The sequence below is a fragment of the Boleophthalmus pectinirostris genome, unplaced genomic scaffold (assembly GCF_026225935.1).
Source record: "Boleophthalmus pectinirostris isolate CB_2022bp ecotype Guang Dong unplaced genomic scaffold, ASM2622593v1 HiC_scaffold_17, whole genome shotgun sequence".
Taxonomy (NCBI): Eukaryota; Metazoa; Chordata; class Actinopteri; order Gobiiformes; family Gobiidae; genus Boleophthalmus; species Boleophthalmus pectinirostris.
The window spans coordinates 26,265,441-26,271,588 of NW_026571115.1; positions in this window are offsets into that span (position 1 = coordinate 26,265,441).

Consider the following 6,148-nt stretch of genomic DNA (forward strand, 5'->3'; position numbering starts at 1 on the left):
CTACATTTGGATCAGTTTAGTCTTATATCGGGTATTGGCAGACACCTGAAGCTACAGTATCGAAAGCGTTATCGAACTGAAAAAGCTGGATCGGTGCATCTCTATTACTGTGTTGACTCTATCTGTCCCTCTGGGGAAATGAATCTCCTGCGTTGCTCGCCCTCTGATCCATCACTGTCGCGGGGCTCTTCCCATAGGCCTGGCATATGTTCAGATGCCTGATTTAACACACATTGAGTTCCATTGTAAGGCCCTCTCCGCGGTCTGGCCCTCATACATCTGCCATATGTTTGAATAACTCCCACTACTATCTCCGGAGTGTACAGGTGTAAACAACTGTTGCTAAGAAACTGTTGTGCCAAGGGACCCAAAAACATGGTCATAAAGTAGGCCTAATGTAAAAATAATGCCCTGATGACATTGTGAAGTAGCGTTTCTAATGTTTCTAATGCAGCTATGACAGACACATAGTTTGGTTCAAATTGTTGTTGCTATTTTCTTTAAAACACTGAAAACACAACTAGCTAATTATAAACAGTTTGCAGTGTTTCAAAGTTATTCCTCGCTTACCTTGGGCATTGAGAGCGTCCTAATTATCCTAATTATTCACTGTGTTAAGTTTATAAGCACTTTTTATAACTTTCAGAGTGGAGACCAGAGCAGGGTGACCAGATTTTCAACATCAAAAACTGGGACACCCCCGGTTTGTGGTGGTTGGTAAAAATAAAACTGTGAAATGAGTTTGTAATTAAGGAAAATTGTTAAGCACTTGGACCATTCCTGATTTATTCATGACTGACATGAGTCAATACATTACACGTATACGTTACATTTTCTTGTGTGTTTGGGTCATTTTTAAGCAGCTTTTCTGTATTTTACCTAACCAAATGACAATTTATGCCTCTCTTTACTGTTGGCAGGTATAAAATTGGTCAAAAATAGGGACACCTGGAACATGTTTTGTATGAATTCGGGACAAATCACTGGTTTTGGATGAATCTGCTGGGACAGGGGACACAAGGCTCAAAACTGGGACTGTTTCGGGTAAATACGGACTTCTGGTCACTTTAGAGCAAGGGTGTCCAAACTTTTTTCATCAAGGGCCACATATCTAAACACAGATGAAGCAGAGGGCTGATCGAGGGCCAGACTGATGCTCAATACAGTGAATAATTGAAAATTTCTATATGTTTAACACGTTAGAATGAGCCATCAGTCTTTATTCAGGCTAAGATCCTTAAAACCAAACACTAAATATTAAATATTGGCTTTATCAAGGAAGATTTTCAAAGAACTTGCAGTAAAACGTAAATTTTTAACTGATGCAAGGTCATTTGAGCCAATTCACCTGGAAGCCTGAGGGCCAAAAAATTTTGTCTGAGGGCTGCATTTGGCCCATGGGCCATAGTCTGGACATGCCTGCTCTAGAGTCTAGACCAGAGTGGAGTTTTCCCATAATGCTAACAGCAACTAGCATGTTAACTTCCTGAGCATCAATGAAACGCATTATAATTACACCAAAATATGTTTCAACACTGGTATGTAATCTAAAAAAAAAAAAAAAAAAAATGTAATAAAAAATATATTCACTGGAAAAAAACAACACCTAGGTAAGTTAAAATGACTTTAATTAAGAACATTTGACTTTATTTGAGTCGATTCAACTTGACAAGTAAAATTATCTACCAATGGAATAAGAGCGTTTTTCTTCATTCAGGCAACATTCGATTTTGTTTCTTATTTTAAGTGCAAAAAGTTGTTGTTTTTCTTATTTTAAGTGTAGCAAGATGTATTTTCATATTTTAAGTACAAAAAGTCAGATAATTTTACTTGTCGAGTGAAATTTACTCAAATCATGATAAAACTTATTTAATTCAAGTCATCTTAACTTGACTAGATTTTGTTTTTGCAGTGTGTACTAAAAATGTATATTTCTATTGCTGATCCTTAATTCAAGTCTGTGAATATGTAGGAATCTGTTTTACTGTATTCAAGGGCCTGTACTTGTATCTGATTTATTCTCATGTTTTGGACCAAATGAGTCTAGCCCCAGTACAGATACAGATGCACAAGCAGCTGTTGAGGTCAAAATAAGTACACTTGTGTTTACTGTCACTCTGTATCTAATCAGAAAGTGTTTTGTTGTCAGAGAATCAAGGTAAAATTTTATAGTGAGGTTTATAGGGCCCATATTACATTGTTTTCTGTTCATAATGTTTTTTCCTCATCACAAACATGCCTGGAGTTGTGTTTTGTTTCCTTCACACATGTTTAACGCACAAACTCTATATATTTACGCTGAGTTCTCAAACTGAAAAGACTCTGTCCCACTTTGTGATGTCATGTGGTAATAGAGGAAGTGCTCTACTGTGTTTTTAAACTCCCTACCACTCCAACCTGTAGCTCGGGAGCAACCAGTAGCTCTCCACCCCCTTCCAAGTAGCTCGCCAAGGGATTTCTGAATTATACATATTGTGCTGAATAACTCGAATTTGATTGATTAAATGTCTATTTCCTTTGTAAATGTTTAATTTTGATGTCTAATTTTGTGCACTGATAACTGGATAATGGGTTATGTTTTATAGACATCTAACTGTACTTCATCTTCCGCTTAACATGGCTCTTATATTTACAAAATTTCTGGCGACCGCTAAAATTAGTAGCTTTCTGGCATTTTAGTTTGAGAAAAAGTAGCTCACAGGAGGAAAAAGGTTGGAGACCCCAAGTATCACTTGAACGATTTCACGCCTGGAATTGCCAATCTGTATTAAAGAAAAGGTTAAAAAAAAAAGCTTAACAGACTAATAACGCAGGATTACTCAAACATGCATGAATGAAACAAAACACAAATCCAGGTTACAGCATTCTAACATGACTTAAAGCAGGCAAGAGGCAATTTTGAGTAATACAGGGCCTTTAAGCGAGAAATGCCCATTCATACTTTGTGACAGTGATAGTCTAACAAACATCAAAAGAGCGCGCCTGCCTCTTGACTGTCCAGTTGACCTCTGAGTTTGTCACTATCCTCTTGTATCCTCTTCTGTCTCTTGTCTGAGGTCTCCTGTGGGTGGGGCATGCTCGTACACCCATACAAATCTGGCCTCCCACCTCAGTGCTGAATGTAGAGGCACTGTGCTGTTTAGAAGTCATACGTGTGTGCCAGACTGGGCAGCTGGGCAACGGGAAGTCCTCCATAGTTACTCCGATGGGTTGCGTCATTGTGACAGCCCTGTAGTTTGTAATTGGGGTGGAGGACAGGTCAGGGTTTGGGTTTTGTAGTGGAATTTGCTGTCAGATCGCAGATTTGTTGACCTGTTTTATAGTTAATTTCTTGGCCTATCCGCGTGAAGCAAAAGCTGGCATAAAGCTCAGCATCTTCTCTGTCAACATAATTAAACAAAAGTGAAATTGTCTTTAAACATACAGCATCTGTACTGCTATTTTTAAACTCTTTTATGACCCAGTGCTCTACCTCTTTTCTTCATCAAAAGTGAAACTGTTTTCTCACAAATGTTTCAGAAAGTGAAAGTGATCTCAACATGACTGAAGCTGTGTTAGAATTTAAAGGTCCTATATTATACAAATTGACTCCTGTGAGCTTTAAGGCATGTTAGAATGCTGTTATCGCTGTTATCGCAACAAAAACACACCTAGACTTGTACACATGTTTGAATAATCCTTTATTATTAGTCTATGTACATCTCCAAAGCCCCAAATACTCTGTTCATCACCTTTTAGCTTTAGTTTAGTAGAGAGTGGAAATTCCTGCAATTAAGTATGGAGTTGAAAAACACAGTGGAGCACTTATTGTATTTCTAGAGGCCATTGCAAGATGGAACAGAGTATTTTCTGTTTGAGAAAACTCAGCCTAAAAATGCAGGGTTTGTGAGTTAAACGTGTGTGAATGAAATAAAACACAACTCCAGGTATGTTTGAGACAGAGGAGGGACCAAGTCGTTGTTTTGCTCAACTAAGTCTCAAGTCTTTGACCTCAAGTCCGAGTTAAGTCTCAAGTCACTGGCCCATAAGTCCAAGTCATGTCCAAGCCGTCTGCTTTGAGCATCACGTCATTTCAAGTCTTTAAACCAAAGTACCAAATATAGCTTTGGTTTTGTTTAAGCTAAATTGTATTTAAAAATCACATTTTCCCTTCTTAAATGTCTTGACAAGATCTTAGAGTGAATCATTATGGTCAGAACAGGAAGAATTAAGATTTAAGAGTGCTTAATAACAGATATTTTGTCGTGTAGTCTGCACTGAAATGGAAAGATCATGTTCTATGTAGTTCGCTCTGTTTTACTGTAATGTACTGTATATTACTGTAGTACATTTGAGGATACCACATCGCAGTACTTCAGTTACAACCAAAGTACCAAACAGAAGTGGGAGGGACATGTTCCAGTTTGTTCCTATAAAATTAACCACTGCATTTATCAACTGTAAAGAGAAAAGTATTTTCAAAAAGCATAGATGTTTTTAGGAGAAGCATCAAGTCTTCTCAAGTCACAGGCCTCACGTCCGAGTCAAGTCCCAAGTCAATTGACCTTCAAGTCCAAGTTGAGTCCCAAGTCTTAGTCCATTTTATCAAGCCAAGTCTCAAGTCCTAAAAATAGTGACTCAAGTCTGACCTCTGTCCACACCTCTGGTTTGTGATGGGGAAACAAGATTACAACACAGATCATAAAATTACAGCCACAAACCAACTAGTGTCAGCCAAATGTCACGCTCACTTTTTTTAGTTGAAAATCAGACACCTAAATCGCACCATGACTCAGTTTTCATCTAAAAACTTATCAGACCGTGTTTGCGAATGTGTGCATTAATGAGTCACCATGGAAACTGCTGAACAATCCGCCACAGACACACATGCAGAACCCCGTCACGGCAAAATATCAATAGATCCCTGCACTCCATCTGAAATTATGAAACCGTCAAATTGTACAACGTGAACTCAGCCTCTTCTGTATGACATTATATGTGTGTGGGCGCATTTAAATGAAATCAAAATGTTTAGAATGACACCGTGAAGACTCTATTTGCATGAGTGTGTTTATGATGTGTTTATGGTGCTTCAGAGCCCTTCCCATGTGAGTGTGGTTAAACAGGCCGAGCAGATGCCTCCTCTGGGTGATTAGCAGATGGAGCCGTGCATCTGGGTGCTGAGTGGAGACTTTCTGCAGCCAACAGTCAAGAAGGTGAATGTGAAAAACAAATCACAGAGTTCACTTACAGTACATTGCCCCCCCCCCCCCCCACCGGCCCCTCTGCGTCAGGGGGAGCAAACGTCACGCCACACCCCCGCCTGGACTCCTGTCAGCGGGTGCAGGGCAGGTGGAGGGCAGGAGCAGGAGGTGGAGGTGCTGCCGGCTGCTTGCACTCAGAGACATTCTTTGACTTTCGCTCACTCTTGAAATAGTTCTCAAGTGGGTTAAGGGCAATTTAAGAAGAGAAAAGATTTGCTTCATCGACAAAATCATATTCTATTCCTTTACACATGAAACAAAACTTAATAATTCATGTAAACTTTCTACCAGTGTTTCTCAAACTGTGGTAGTCCTTCAGGTGGTACTTGGACAGCGCTTCAGTTTCTGGGTTTGCCTAAAGTGGAGTTAATTTTATCCATTTTCTGTTCTCTTTTGGATCATTTTTTTCAAACTACAGTGGAGATGATGTTACAGAACCACATAAAACTTTTCAAAGATCTGGAGTTGTATCCTGTCTCCCGAGGGCATGATTGAAAACCAGATAATCAATTAGAGAGACACAAGCTCAGTTTGCGTCAAAAACCGACCTCATGGTTTATATGTAAAAAAAAAGGACTGAGAAACTACTTAATTTGTGTAAAAAAATAATATATTTTGTTCTCAATGATAGGAGAATTTTGGAGAGGAGGTGTTTTGACATTTGAGAGACACGTGCTACAGATTAGCAGCTGTGGTTGGATCATCTCGAATTAGGACAGAGGATTTTCACTCTCTATTGTTTGGTACCAGCCCCTGGCTCGTCAGGCAAGAGATGACATAGTTCACTTTTAGACCTGGTTTAGCCCTGGATTAGATATAGTACTGTTATACTTGGTTTAGATCTGGTGGTACTCGGAAAGTCAAATCTTTTCTTTGGTGGTACTTCTGAGCTGAATTTATTGTTG